The following is a 14,541-nucleotide window of genomic DNA, read 5'->3' on the forward strand; positions in this document are numbered from 1 at the left end:
TATAAAGTCTCACCATTTAACGATCAGACGGTGTTTTTGGATGGTACAAAGCCACAAGCTGCTCGAGGAGCAACAACAGGAAGGAAAAATATGCAAAAAATGACAGAAAATACCTTGAATATCTGCAGCTCACACTTTTTTCACATCACATGAAGCAAGTCTGAGACATCCAGGCTGAAAAACAACTGAAGACCCTCAAATCAGCAGCAGAGTATATTTGGGGACTTCAGAGCAGCTCTGAGGGTCTCAGTGACGGTGATGTGTTTTTTAAAATTATACAACAGGTTTTTAAAGGGTTTCATAAGCCCGAGGGTTCACATGAGGTTTCCACCTGGAGAGGGGGAAAAAAATAATCCCTCAATTTTAGCCAAAACAAGACAAATCCCCAAAGTGGGAGCGACTGAACAGCTGTGAATCTGGAAACAGAAAAAACAGCAGAGAAACTTCTTTGCTCTCAGAGAGACACAGACCTAAAACAATGACAAGAACTGATCATAAAACTTAAAAGTCTGTGTTGCACTTTGCAGCGTGACAGAAAAAGTGTGTGAAGGTTTATCGTCTTCATGTTATTTCAGAATAAAAGTGATGGTAAAACACTGAACTCTGCATCACAAACATCACTGTGAGGAGCAACAGGAGTGCCAACACACTTCAGGTCGAGCTCATCATCATTAACACACAAGCACACAGTCGCTGACAGCTTGTGTCACATCATGTAATCTCCACGTTGTTGTTGTTGTTTATGATTGACGTCTGCGGAGCTGTAAATACCCGGATGGATGTGCTGCTTTTCAAAGATGTGAAAGTCCAGAGGAGGAGAGGAGGAGAAAGAGGACAGGAGCAGGATTACTGGTAAGACTGCACATCTACTGTGTGCTTCTCAAAACACGCTGCAGTAGACATTTAGTCCCGTCGCAAAAAGTTTTCTGAGATCATTTTAATTGTTTGCATGTAACTATTTGTTTCTAGCTGAGCAGGTGTTTGAAGTTTCTGCCTCATTTTAGCTCTGTTGTACTTTGTAGACAGAAAAACTAACCAAAATATTCAGTATCAAGTCTCTAAACCTGTTTTTGTTCAATGACAAAAGCCAACAAAGATTCATTTCAGATGTTTTTCAGTTATTATCTTAATGTGGGTGAAGCAAACATCCTTTCTGGGGCTTAAAATATCTTCACGTGTTTCAGAAAAACTTCTTAAAATGGACCCTCTGAGAATAAAATAAAAAGTTAACTGGTAGGAAATCTCTTTTAGGTTCTGATGCCAAATATGCAGATTATAATACAGCCATTTAATCCAGCAGTAAATCTAAAATTCTGCCTGCTGGGTGAGAGTGGGATTTGACTGAAAGCAGTCTGTTGTAGTTTCCTGAATCAAGTGAATCTTACCTCTGCAGGAGTCAAGTTTTCGTCAACTTGTAGCATCTGTCCAGTTTGTAAATCTGTTTTCAGAGCAGCTAGAGCAAAAGAGAAACACAGTAACAGGCAGTGAGAAATCAAATGTCAGTAATCAACGCAGGAAATTCACTCTATGTGATGAAAGTTATTCAGTTTTCCACCTTTTACCACCCAGAGAGGTTTTAAACAGCAGAACAGGACTGTGAATAAATGCTTCACTGGTGAACTAAATGCATCATAACATGGGTATTTCCTACCCTGCTAACAGCCAGTGAATGCAGCACAGTGTTGTTGCAGTAGGTCAGATTAAATGAGACTGATGTTTGTAGTTTATTACATTCAGATTGACGTTTATGTCTAATATAATATATAAAGTATTTTCGTTCCCATCAAAACCTTTTAATGATTTTAACTGTTCACTTTTTTGGGTGAATTTATTATGAAGTTAAAGAGAAATGTGTCTTTTTGTTTTTGGGGAGGAAATTCTGACCGCAATTGTTCCAAGTATTCACTTTTCAAAATGCTGAACTAAAATGAGAAAAAAAAAAAACACTAAATACACAAACTCCCTAAAAATCACCTGAATGCCAATTTAACCTTTTCCTGCAGTAACCAGATGAAATATTTCCTCCTCCATCATGTTTGTTACTGTGTGGTTTTTTTCTGTTGTTTCAGTGGGTGGAGCCTGACGCTTCACACACTGCAGACATGGAGTCAGTCAGTTCTCTTTAGAGACAATAAACACACTTTAACAGGAAAGTTTCATCTTTATCTTTAAGAAACTCGTACAGCTGCAGAAACAAGCAGTGTTGCAAACTCTGCAGGAATCTAACAAAAAGAAAAACCCCTTAATTAAATAATTAAATATATGTTAGTCTGCAGCGTACAGCTAACAAATGTTAACTTGTGAAGATATGAAGTGATTTTTAAAAAGGCCACCAACACAAAAAGATGTAAAAATGAAAATTAAATCAAGTTTTAAGTCATAATTGTATTTACTTTACTAAATAATTTTTGTATAAATAATTGTCTGTTATTATTTTTGGCGATAAAATGATTAACGCAAAAACAATGAATTTTTTCAAACTCACCTCCCGTCTAAACCTGCTAATTGTATTGCAAGTGGGTTTGAGGCATTGAAATCATGTGTTTTAGAAGAAACATAAATAATAATTCCTCCAAAGCTGCAGCTCTTTTTTGTGTTTTTGTCCGCAGTTTAAAACATTTAATTGAAAATTAATAAACATGCAGCAAAAACAGATTTGATGATGTGACAGAGAACCATTTATACATAGAAATAAATATTAAATTTGATACCGTACATTTGCAAATGATTGTAAAGTTTATGACAATTTAATGGGATTTTGTAAAATAAATATGTGTAAATTTATTTCAAATCAAATAAGATATTAAGTATATAAGAACATTAACAAATACACTGCAAGCATTATGTAAAAAGTGTATGTATATGATTATATATCTACAAGAGATTGCACATCTTTACATGAATATATGAAAGAATCTGAACATGAAATCTAAATGTTGACTGAACTAATGGGCATAAAAAAAAGAAAATCAGGAGGAATGTGGAGCAACACCAACCCCCCTCTGTCTCTCTCTCGCTCACTCACACACACACACACACACACACACACACACACAGCTCTGCTATTTACAGAAAAGCACACACATGCTTTAACCTTGTGAAGGCCACCTTTAAATCACGTATAGCTGCTTATTCTTATATGAAAATAAATGACTCTTTGATCACAATATGTAGAAATCAATTTTTAAAAAATGTCCAAACTTTGACCTTTTTATAAATATAATATGTGAGTCCCTACACCCAGTGGAAACACAGATATTCTCTCACACCTTGGACTACTTTACACAATATTTTGGTTTAAAAATTCAGCTATTTGCATAAAGCCATGTCATACAAAGAGGAAAAAAATAATAATCTTGAATATATAGTATGATGACTGTTTTTAAAGTGGTTTAGAATTTTCACTAGGGGGGCAAAATGTCTTAAAAATGCTGAAAATTGCTTTGAGTTCACCCTTAATTTGGAAGATTATGGGTCACGTAGTTTGAATAAACCTTAAATTAAGTTATCAAAACCTTTTATTTTCAACATTTCAGACTTCACATTCAGTTGTTTGAACACTTAAAGTTACTGATTCCTTGTTTGCTTCACCTGAAGGTTAATATGAAAAGTTTAAAGGGCTGATGTGGCGTAAAAAATTAAAGCGCTGTGTTTCTTAAAGTAAAAAGGTTAAATGTGCATTTGCATCACACTGGAGCAGTTTTGACACATCAGAAGGATTTTGTTCCGTCAGGAGGAGCACTGACGTCCGGGCGGCGATGCCGTGACTCGCCTGTTTTTGTTTTATTTTTGGACTTCAGTCAATTGAGCAGCGGGTCGATGTATTTTGGCCTTGAACTCTCCGTGTCCTGATTTAAGGGCATGAGCTTCAAAATGCAGCAAAACTGTGCTGCAGTATTTTCAAACAAACAACGCAGGAAATGAAAAAAAAAAAGAAAAAAAAAAAGAAAAGAGCCGTGACCCGGCTGGCTGCGGCGCCCGGCGCTCTCTCCCACCCCGCCCCCTGGTGAAGATCGCGTGCAGAATCCAGGCAACCCTGAGCGTGTTGAGGGAGCGCTCGCTGCTGCACACCCAGGCGACGTGACCTTCCATTCGCCAAACAGCCCAGTGATGCGGGGGCTGCCCGACTCACTGAGCATGCCCAGTAGCATCCGCAGTGTTTCGTGACAACACTAATAGTCTGCATGGATCACTGGCACGCAGAGTCACTTCTAATTAGAATTATCTCAATCTTCCACCAGGGTTTTATGGGGTTTTTTCTATCGTAGAGCGCCGCCGCCTGAGTGGCTCGCCAAGGTGCCAGTTTGAGCGCCAACTCCGCCCCTGATCCCTCCTCCTCTAACCTCCCCTCGCTTTCACCTCTGTCAGAAGGCCGGACTTCCCTCCTCCTCGGACCCCTTCCCCCCTTTTTTCTACAAACGAAACAAGAAAATAAAGAGGGGAGGAAGGGGGACATCCCGACCCGCTCTTCATCCTCACCTCGTGGCTTCACGCTCTATTATGTATGCATGCTTTCATTTCTGCTGCGTCTGTCGTATGTTCTTTCTCTTTTCCTTCCTTCCTTTCATCCTTCCTTCCTCCCCTTCCACCCTACAACCCTCTGCTCTGAGAGGCTTTTCATGGAAATCGCCGCACGTTCTCCAGATGTACAGTAAAGGCGCAGTCAGTGGCCTTCCCTCCCGCTGACATGCTCCTGAGACGACGGCCATTTTTAACCCACTTTCTCCTCCTGCCTGTTGGGCCACAGAGCTAAGCTGCTGCGGTGGAAGCCGGCGGGGGGTTGAATTTTGAGGGGAGGTGGAAAGTGATGGATGTCACCCAACCAGCTCCGATTATAACCGTTACCTCGCCCAGTAATTGACTTCATTTAAGAGAGGAAGGAAGCGATTTATCCTCGTCCGCTTGGCCGCCGCTCGCTTGACGCAGCCACAGATTTAACAGGATAGTTGCGGAGCGAAGTCTTCGCTTCCTTTGAAAACACTTTAGCTCGTTCTTTTTGTTCAGGTTTAATCTGCGTTTCCGTCGCAGACACTTTAAAGTGACCTGCAGCCAGCGTGAAATCACAAAAAGCTCCGACCTCCAGGTCTCCAGCTTTACAAGCAGGAGGTCAAAGGTCAGAGACACAGCCAGAATCCTGTGCTGGAATTTCATTCATGATGCAGCAAAAACAGACTGATTAGAACGATTTGAGAGCAATAAACATTTAAATATTGGTTTTTATTTATGTTTCTCTGAAGTGCAAGACATGTTTTTGTTTTTTATTGACAGAAAAGTCTTTAAATCATTCAAAATGACGAGACAAGATCTGAGACAGGATAGGGGGCAGATAAAGTTCAGCTGACTGTCTCTGATTTTTACAAAATATACAAAGAGGCAGGAAGAGTTCAGGAGGGAAGGTGAGACCGGATTTAAACTGTCCTTCCACAGACAGGCAGACAGACAGGTTGGACAGGCCGGCGCGGCCCGGATCGACAGACGGGGAAGAGGAAAGAGACAGAAACGAGAAGAAAGCATCAAGTCGGACAGACGGCCAGTCAGTCAAACAGACAGAGAGACAGACAGGTGTGTGAGCCAAACAGACAGTGGGATTTAAACAGGCAGGCGGACAGACAAACTGCCAAAGAATTCGACAAACTAACCGAGAGACATCCGAGAACAGTCCCAACAAAAGCACTGGTTTACTGCTTCAAACTGGTCATTTAGCCTAAAAATATTCAGGTTTATCCCGAGAGGAAGCTGTGGTGCGTTATGGTGAGTTTGTGTGTCACCAAAAGTCAGTTGAGAGTTGAGTTGGTGAAAATTTAGCCACAGTAAGGATGTGAAAACCAGGGACACACTGACCAGAGAGGACACTGAGGTCACGTCCTTGAACTGTCCTCCCAAAGTCCTCCTGAAACTAAATTACCTGATGACGGTTCAGTATCTTCTCTGGGTTCAGACGAGGAACCGACAGCTCTGACGAACGTTGTTGCATGTTGGAGAAACAGACACGCGGGCTGAAAGACAGAGAGACACGGAGACAGACAGACGGGTCATTCTGAAGTCAAACAAAGAGGCAGAGCTGCTTCCTGGAGGAAAATGGCAAAGTGACAGCAGGAGGTGAAGGATGTCGAAGAGGAAGAGGAGGCAGCAGGTTGCACAAGGTCAGACAAAGTTCTCGTGAAAAGCGATGCCTCATTACATCGATACCAACTTGTATATTTGATTATCAAATTAAAATACAAGAATTTGGGGTAAGATCTGGGTTAGATCAACCGATAGGTTTACGGTTGTTAATGTTAATGCTTTGAGAGACGCTAACAGGTTTTAGCTTCCAGTGTGAGGCTTTTATCTTAAATGAACCTCTGGATTTGGGACTGCTGATCACACAAAACAAAACATTTGAAGATGTCACACTTGGCTTTTAAAATCATGATCCGCATTTTTACCATTCCTAACATCACAAAGAAACAATTCATTGATTTCTCGAGACACGGGCAGCGGGGAATACACAAGGCCACGAGGAGAAAGAGTAGGACGAGGATAGTAAAGATAGTAGGCGAGGAAGAGGAGATGGAGGATGGTGAGGGTGGAGGAGGACGAATAGAGGCAGTAGCAGCAGGAGGCGATGGCTGTGGAAGAGATGAAGATGGCGAGGAGTTGGAGGAGGGGGAGAAAGAAGAGTAGGAGGTTCATGAGAGATGGCAGAGGAGGAGGAGAAGCTGAATAACGAATAGAGGAGGAAGGAGAGGTGAGAATGGAGGATGCGGAGGTGAAGGAGGAAAGATAGGATGACAGGAGAGGCAGGAGGTGAGAGGAAGGTTCTGGAATTACTATAATAATAATAATAATAATAATAATAATAATAATAATAATAATAGTAATAATAAATAATAATAATAATAATAATAATAATAGTAATAATATTAAGAATCATGTTATGTTATGGACACCAGTTTAATTATTTCAGCTTCGTTTCTTCGGATCTAAATTCTACATTATGGCGAGGAAAAGCAGCGCCCACAGCTCCAAATCTTAAACCATGTTTTGGGTGTGCGGCTGTGACAAAGATCAAAAAAAGACATGATCGGCAACAACAATATCCATGAAACTTGACGGCCGTTGTTATGAAGAAGAAGCTCGTTGGAGGCGTCACACGAGAGGCAGTAAATTCAAAACGGTTGCGATCAAAACAAGCTGCCACGGTTATTGAATTCAGGCAAAACTGATTGCTTCAGCTGGCCATTAGCGGAGCATGTCACAAGATTTTAAGCTCTGTGATTGGATGTTTCTGCCTAAATGCACCTTGGGAATTGTAGTTAACCTCTACCCTGAAGTTCTCATGTCCACAGTCTTGTACCTTTTACTTTTTAGTCCAAAAACCAGTCCTTCATCGTTTGTTCTGATGATTCAACCAGGAGAGTTTCACGTCGATCCGAACTGTGAAAGAGCTCCAGCTGTGCGTCACCAACATCCTCTGCGGGAACAATAAATGGGACTGTGACTGAAACAACTTTATACGTTAAACATACTCAGCCCTGCTTCCTCAAGATTATGTTTTTATGTGTTGCCAGTTATATTCTGAACGCAGAGACGTGTGTATTTAGGTTTAGGCAACAGTACTTTGGTTAAGGTACGGTGAAGATTGTGGATTCAAATAAAGGGACAGTGAGAAGGATTCAGTGTCATCAGGCCATACGGATAACAGATTGCAACCAACTGAAACTGAACTCCAGGTTAAGATTCCTTCAGTGTTCGTTGTTCAGGAGGTTTTTACAGGGACTTGAATTATCCACAGAGGTCTCCTCCTCTACAAAACAAACGGACCAGGTGATTTAAACCAGTAAAAACACTGAATAAACCAGTTTCACGTTACAAAACAGTGTGTCTTTGATGTTGTTCAGCTCATCGCAGACAGCCGTTAGCCACCTGCTAATGTGTGCTCCAATTATTTCTCTGAAAACTTAGGATCCAGACGTTTAGGAGCCGAATTATCCACAGAGGTCTCTTCCTCTCCCAAACAAACAGACCCGGCTGGTGCAAAAATGCGAATGGCCCTATCTTGAGCCAGTGTTTGGTTTGTCTGTTCTGGGCTACTGTAAAAACATGGCAATCTCTGAAGATGAGGACCTGCTCTCTATGTAGATATAAACGGCTCATTCAAAGGTACAATGATTCTTATTTTCAGGTGATTATACACTAAAGAAAATATAGTATTATATACAGTATGTACTGGTTTCTAGGAGACAGTTAGAGAAGGTGAAAGAAAAGAAAACTGAAAGAGATGGGGTGAAAAGATGAGCTGTTAGGAGGTGCAGAACTAAGAGGGGAGGAGGAGGTGGAGAAAGAAGGAAAGGCAGGAGGCGAGTGATGGCTAAATAAGGAAGAGATGGATGATGGTGACGGAGGTAGAGGAGGAGGAAAGAGAAATGGAGAGAGAGCAACGACAGGAGGACGAAAGAAATGGAGGACAGTGAAGATGAGGAAGAGGAGGTGGAGAGGAGGAGCTGGTTTGGGAGGCTGCGGGGCTCCAGCAGGAGGAGGCGAAGCAGGGGGTCAACACGGGATAAACACTAAAAGCTGCTGAGTTTTAACGGGGCGTGGCCTGTTTGACCTTCCTCACCGACACCTCCTCCACCACCCCCACCTCCCTCCAGCCCTGGGTGCTCCTGGGAACCAGCACCAGCCAATTACAATCTACTGGGAACCGGCTTGTGAGCCAATGAGCGGGAATCGTCCCTCCCTGCACTCCTCTTCACCTCCTTCCTCCTCCTCTTCTTCCTCTGTGTATTTTAGAGGCCCATTGCGTGACAACTAATCACCTCAGAGGGCGAATCGACGCGAGCAGCCGGCCTGCCGCAGCAGCTGCGATCAGCTGATCCGCTCAGCTCGGCTCGTGGTTAATAATGCATCAGCGAGGTGTTTTAAACCGAAAGAGCATCCACTTTGCTTCTGCAGGAGTCGCCATCTGAGGGGTCAAAGGTCAACACCGGAGCTCAGACCTCGTAGTAAACAAAATCACATTTACTGTAAATGTTTGTACAGCGGCCTGTGACACAGCTGAACCTCTGATGTGACAGGATGGGTTTCATAATGTACAGAGAACTATTACAGGTAGAGCTACTTTTTATAAGGAAATATAATAATATAAACTACTTCTCTTTCATCAGATCCCATTTTTTCATCCTTAAATGCCCATCTTGGCCTGATAAAGTATATTGTTTGACCTAAATGAGATTTTAACTCCTGGTGAAACACAAATAAAACTTTATATTAGTGCTTTGTGATGTTGAACATTTTATTTCTTCATTTAAACAACCAGCATGCTTTTAAAACATATTTCTGTATTTCAGAAATGTGGATGTATTTTCTTCTACCGTTCCAAGCAGCTCTTTATTTCTGTATAATCTAAAAGTTAATTTGCAAACTGTTGAAACTTAACTCAAGTTGTGTTGTTCCTCAGAGGCAAAATTAAGTCTGCCTTAATTTCTATAATAGTATTATTTCTGAGTGGTAATGCCATGCAGGGTTTGCAGGGTAACACTGCCAAAAGTTAACACACACTTAATGTTCACTGTGACAGATCAGTGACAGATTTTCATACCAAAGCGTTAAGAAACCAGTGAAATCCAGGAAACCAAGAAAAACAAACACCCACATTACAAAATGTGAAACTGAACCAGCCTGTGTGTTAAAATGGCATCAATGTAAAATCACATGATCTTTATGAAGAATTTTCCTTAATTCTTGAAAAAATATTTATTTGTTAGAAACAGTTGAACCATGTCACACACACACACATGTGCACTCACACAAACAACTACATACCTATAATATGTATATATAATAATGTTTATAATGTCTTACTGTTCACATTTCTATTACTGCGTACTGTTTAAATATTTGGATAAATTGAATTTTGATGCCTTGGCAACACTGGTCTTAAAACTTTCATGCAAATAAAGTCCTTTGAAATAATTAAAATAAATTAAATAATCCTTGAAAATACTATTATTAACATTATTATTATTTTAGAAGCAGAAGTGAGGCTAAAACAAACTGAAAATCATGTTAATAGTCCGCCTAATAATGGTATTTATTTACATTAAGTTTTAACTTTTTTAATTTGTATATTTGACTTAACATATGTACATTTTGTGCAGCCACCATGATAATATAATAACACACTGTTCCACTCTATTTTTATAATTAAATATCATCTAACTCACTGGTTATTAAATCATTTTCAGACATCATGACCCTTTTTTATCCCATAGTTATTGGTATATAGAGGCCCTGCTATTAGCAGCCTGGTAGTTTAATAGTTCTAATAGTTAAATACTGCATGTCCTGTGTGGATGAACTGTATCACAGATAAATAAATATTTTTCTCTCATATATTTTTTGCTATAAATATAAATATATTTAACTTTATATTCATTAATCAGCTCAGAAGTAAATTAACTCTTCAGGGAAAAGTTTATGTATACAAGTGTTAATAAATATTTTGTTTTTGAGTATTTTTGGCGGAGTGTCTGATCACTGTGGAGCCGCAGAGAGGAGCGTTTAGTTAATATCGCTGTTAAGTTGTTATCACCTAATTATCGCGAGGCTTCATGTCCATACAGCGATGTGAAGATTTGGGTGAAGTATCTAGTTCTTTCACATTGTTTGTGAGTCAGTCTTATTTTTTATTTTACCAATTTAAACGAACCGAATTTTGTTTTTAATCCTTGGCATTTTTATTAATTTAATTTTATTATATTATGGGCTGTATGTATTTTTTATTTCCGTTGTGGTCTTGACCCGCCAGCCTCTGCGTGGAGTAAAAAGATGTTATCATGTTCCATCTCTTTCTCTTTCAACCTCCAAAACTTGAGAAGTTTTTTTCTCCCAAGTTTAGAAAATAAATAAATATATGCATTTAAAAAAAAAAGAAACACGCTGTGAACGGAGGCGCGGCATGTGGCGGATGTTCTTCTCTTTTAGTTTTACCGCGTCCAAAATAAACTTTAAATCATTAATCAGCGGAACAAAAGTAATTTTTAAAAACTAATTATTTAATATTTCAAGCAGAGATGCAGAGCATTAATCAGGATCGGAATCAGAGGCACAAAAACAGTCCGGTTCATGAGATATTTAGATTTCATCAGAAGCCGGTTTGATCAAAATCCAAACAAAAAGCGCAGGAATAATAACTTGTATTAACTTTATTAAGTCCGTCTAAAGTTGGGCGTGTTTATTCTTTAGTAGGCCTAAAAATAATATAAAGTTTATGAGGTTTGTAAACTTAGATTAAAGTGTCGGAAAATAATCTAAGAATAAAGAATAAAACAGAAAACAGCTCTAAACTGATCAACGCATAAACGCAACGTGACGCAAAGTTTAAATAAAACTTGTAAAAGAAGAAAACACAGCAGATAGATATCAAACATTCCTCTCACCAATAAATAAACCTTATTTATTTACCCTGCAGATAAAAGCTGGAGAGATTCAGACGGAACCTTTTTAATATTTCAGAAGATGAAATCAGGATTTTCTTTCTGAGCTCGTGGGAATTCTCCCACATCTCCATCTGATCACTGCAGATTAATTCACACAAATATAAAGGCTCACAGTCAGCAGACAGCACAGCGACGTGATGCTGGTATTTTTAGACTTTAATCAACATCTCTATGTTGTTTTTCCAATAAAAACTAAACAGCAGATGTTCCCTTATTTCTAATATCATACTGTATGCATTATCCATACAGATGCTGGTTGTTCTGTGTCCACACTGCAGACATAATAAAAAGTTATTTCAACTGAAGATGAGTGTCTAAATTTTATTTATTTTATTTTTTTATTTTAAATTAATAATTATTGAACATCACATCAGCAGGTAAAACCAAATCTCACTGCCTAAACAATAAAAATACTGCTGGAATCTTTGTTATTATTATTATTATTATTATTTATTAAGTAAACTACACTTATTCAAAAACCATGTAGGCTATTTTAAGTGATGTTCAGTGGTGATAAATGTGCTGTAAGTTTCACATTTTATGGATTAAATACAAAGTATTAAATTAAAAAATTAACCTACTGAAATTAAAGTAAGAATAAAAGTTATACAATGGGAATAAACCTACAAAAAATGCATTTGCTTGCAGTGAAAAAGTGTTCAGATCCTGATACATGTAAAAGTCCTGCATTTAAATTATACTCAAGTAGAAAAATAAAATAAATACAGAAAAATGTGTCCTGTGAAGTTTTCACAATTATATTAATGGTTTGTTATTACTCATATATTAATGTAAAAGCAGCATTTTACTGTTTTAGTTGATTATTATTAATTATTTAACTACTTTTATCTATAATAATACATCACATTTTTATACTTATCACATGCTTTATATACAAAATATTAATATGTTCAGTAACTAAAGTAGCACTGATAACTGTCACAATAATGCAGCACAGTAAAAACTAGGCCACAATATTTTTCTATACATTTTATACAAGTTTAAAGTAGCAAAAAAATGGAAAAACTCTGCAGAGAAGTTTTCAGGATGTAACACTTAACATAAAACTAAAATAATAAAGCTTGTACGTTATCAAGGATATTTACATAAATAATCTTGTGTGCTTATATAGTTCCATAGGTCAATATAGAGGGTGAAACACTGCAGTTAAGTCATTATGTTCATTTGTTATTCAAATATTGTCACCAGTAATCAGAGTGAAACCAACATGTGTCCAAAAAGCACCTCAACATGTTTTCACATGACTTTTATTTTGTAGAAGGCGCTGTGTGGCTCTTGGCTGCTGTTACTGTCTGCAATCACGTCTCTGGAGCTTATTTTAGTGTCACTGTGGATTAAAACAGCATCAGCTACATGCCCAAACTGTGAAATGGTGGTGAAAACGAGAAGAAGATAATTAGGCAGCATGAGCAAGTGACCAGCGGCCGTTTACTCACATCTGATTTCTTCTCCTCAGCTCAGTGTAATCTGAGAAGACACCTCGGGCTGCACTTTACAGTACGAGACGACGCTCAGAGTTTGCAGAGGGAATAAAGCTCATAAAAACAACCTGTTATCAAACGCTAGCCGCCGGTCTTACAGCCAGTGAAATCAATACATGAGCCGCTTTTCTGCCCGCAGCCATGACACTAATCTGTGATGTCATCAGGGTGGCATTCAGCCAGTGCAACCCTGATGACTGATATGGCACATACCACCATCCGCCCATCCATCCATCCATACATACAGAGTAGTACTGAGAATGAGCTTACAGTAAAAACAGTGCAGAGAAATGGGAGGTGCTCGTCTTTATGCAGAAATAATTTTCCCTTTTGTAAATCTACACACACTCTGTGGCTGAAATTATTGAGACACCTAAGAATTCCACCCATGATGCTGTAACAACATCCACCCTTCTGGTTTCCATTTCTATATTCCCTTAATTTCATTCAGCCACGTAAGCATCAGCAGTACAACGCTGTCACCGGCCTCCTAATGTTGCCGCGGGGCACTGTTTATCATCTTTGTGAGACGCACTGGGCTTGCCGCCTGCTCCAAACTAAACCCATCCACATCATTAGACACTTGGAGCAATGTACATAGTTTAAAGAGCGTGAAAGTCTGCTTAGGGTGGATGGGAGGTGAGGGTATGGGAATGGGTCTCATAAATACACAGGGCGATGTTCAAGACCAGCGACGTCGGCTGAGGTGTTTGTGCCACATAAAGCCAGGTATTTTCTAACGACACATCGCTGCCTTTTTAGCCACATCTGAGCCACTTATGGCGCATTCACACTGGTGCTATTTGGTCCACTTTAAACGAACCCTGGTCCACATCCACGGAGAGTTTGGTTCGTTTGGAGTGGTGTGAACGCTCATTTGAACTCTGGTGAGGACCAAACGAGCGAAACCTGGTCCGCTTGAAAACTGGGGGTCTTGGTTCACATGCAAGTGAGGTTCGATTTGCGTTTTCGGTCCTGGCTAATCGATGAGCCTAGTTTTCTTCTTCCTCATGCTTTTTTTCTTCCTGGTCAGTAGTCAATTCGGGCAATACCGCCCCCAAACACGCAGGTGTTGTAACTGCGTGACGTTGTCAAAGCGGTTTGGTCCGCTTTAGAAAGTGCAGTGTGAAAGTGAACCAAACCAAATGAAGCTGCGAAATTTTTCTGTATTCCCTGCCCAATCGAACCGAGTCCCCTGGACTATCCTGGTGTGAATGCGCCCTTAAAGCCGGATGTTTTGGCAACATGTAAGATCTTATTCTAACCATAACCACGTAGTTTTGTTGCCTAAACCAAAGTGCCAACCCTTCTGCATCAAGTTATAATGCACAAGGCACCATTTTAATCAGGCAATTCTCGTGCACTGTTTTCCTACAAAAAGTAATGCACCAAAATTCGTACAAAACCTTTGTAATCATGTAATTCATGTATGACACGTATTTTGGAAGGCTGCGATCATGTGACGAATGGGCTGATGGTTCCTAACAGCCCAGAAACAGGGGACTTTCCCCCCAGACTTCCACAAGGAGACTGATGTGTGAACTTCAAGTGAACTC

General features: G+C 39.6%; 1 long non-coding RNA gene across 1 annotated transcript in view; it reads right to left on the minus strand.

Annotated features, from left to right (window-relative positions):
- Positions 1-1,384: 1,384 nt before the first annotated feature.
- The window catches only part of LOC126407265 (uncharacterized), a 47,009-nt gene continuing 33,852 nt past the window's right edge, over positions 1,385-14,541 (minus strand). Inside the window, exons 3-4 of the long non-coding RNA XR_007571764.1 lie at positions 5,906-5,996; positions 1,385-1,453 (exon numbers count right to left, since the gene is read on the minus strand). This is a non-coding gene — a long non-coding RNA (uncharacterized LOC126407265). The remainder of the gene's footprint in view (positions 1,454-5,905; positions 5,997-14,541) is intronic.

Source organism: Epinephelus moara, chromosome 19 (genome assembly GCF_006386435.1).
Source record: "Epinephelus moara isolate mb chromosome 19, YSFRI_EMoa_1.0, whole genome shotgun sequence".
Lineage (NCBI taxonomy): Eukaryota > Metazoa > Chordata > Actinopteri > Perciformes > Serranidae > Epinephelus > Epinephelus moara.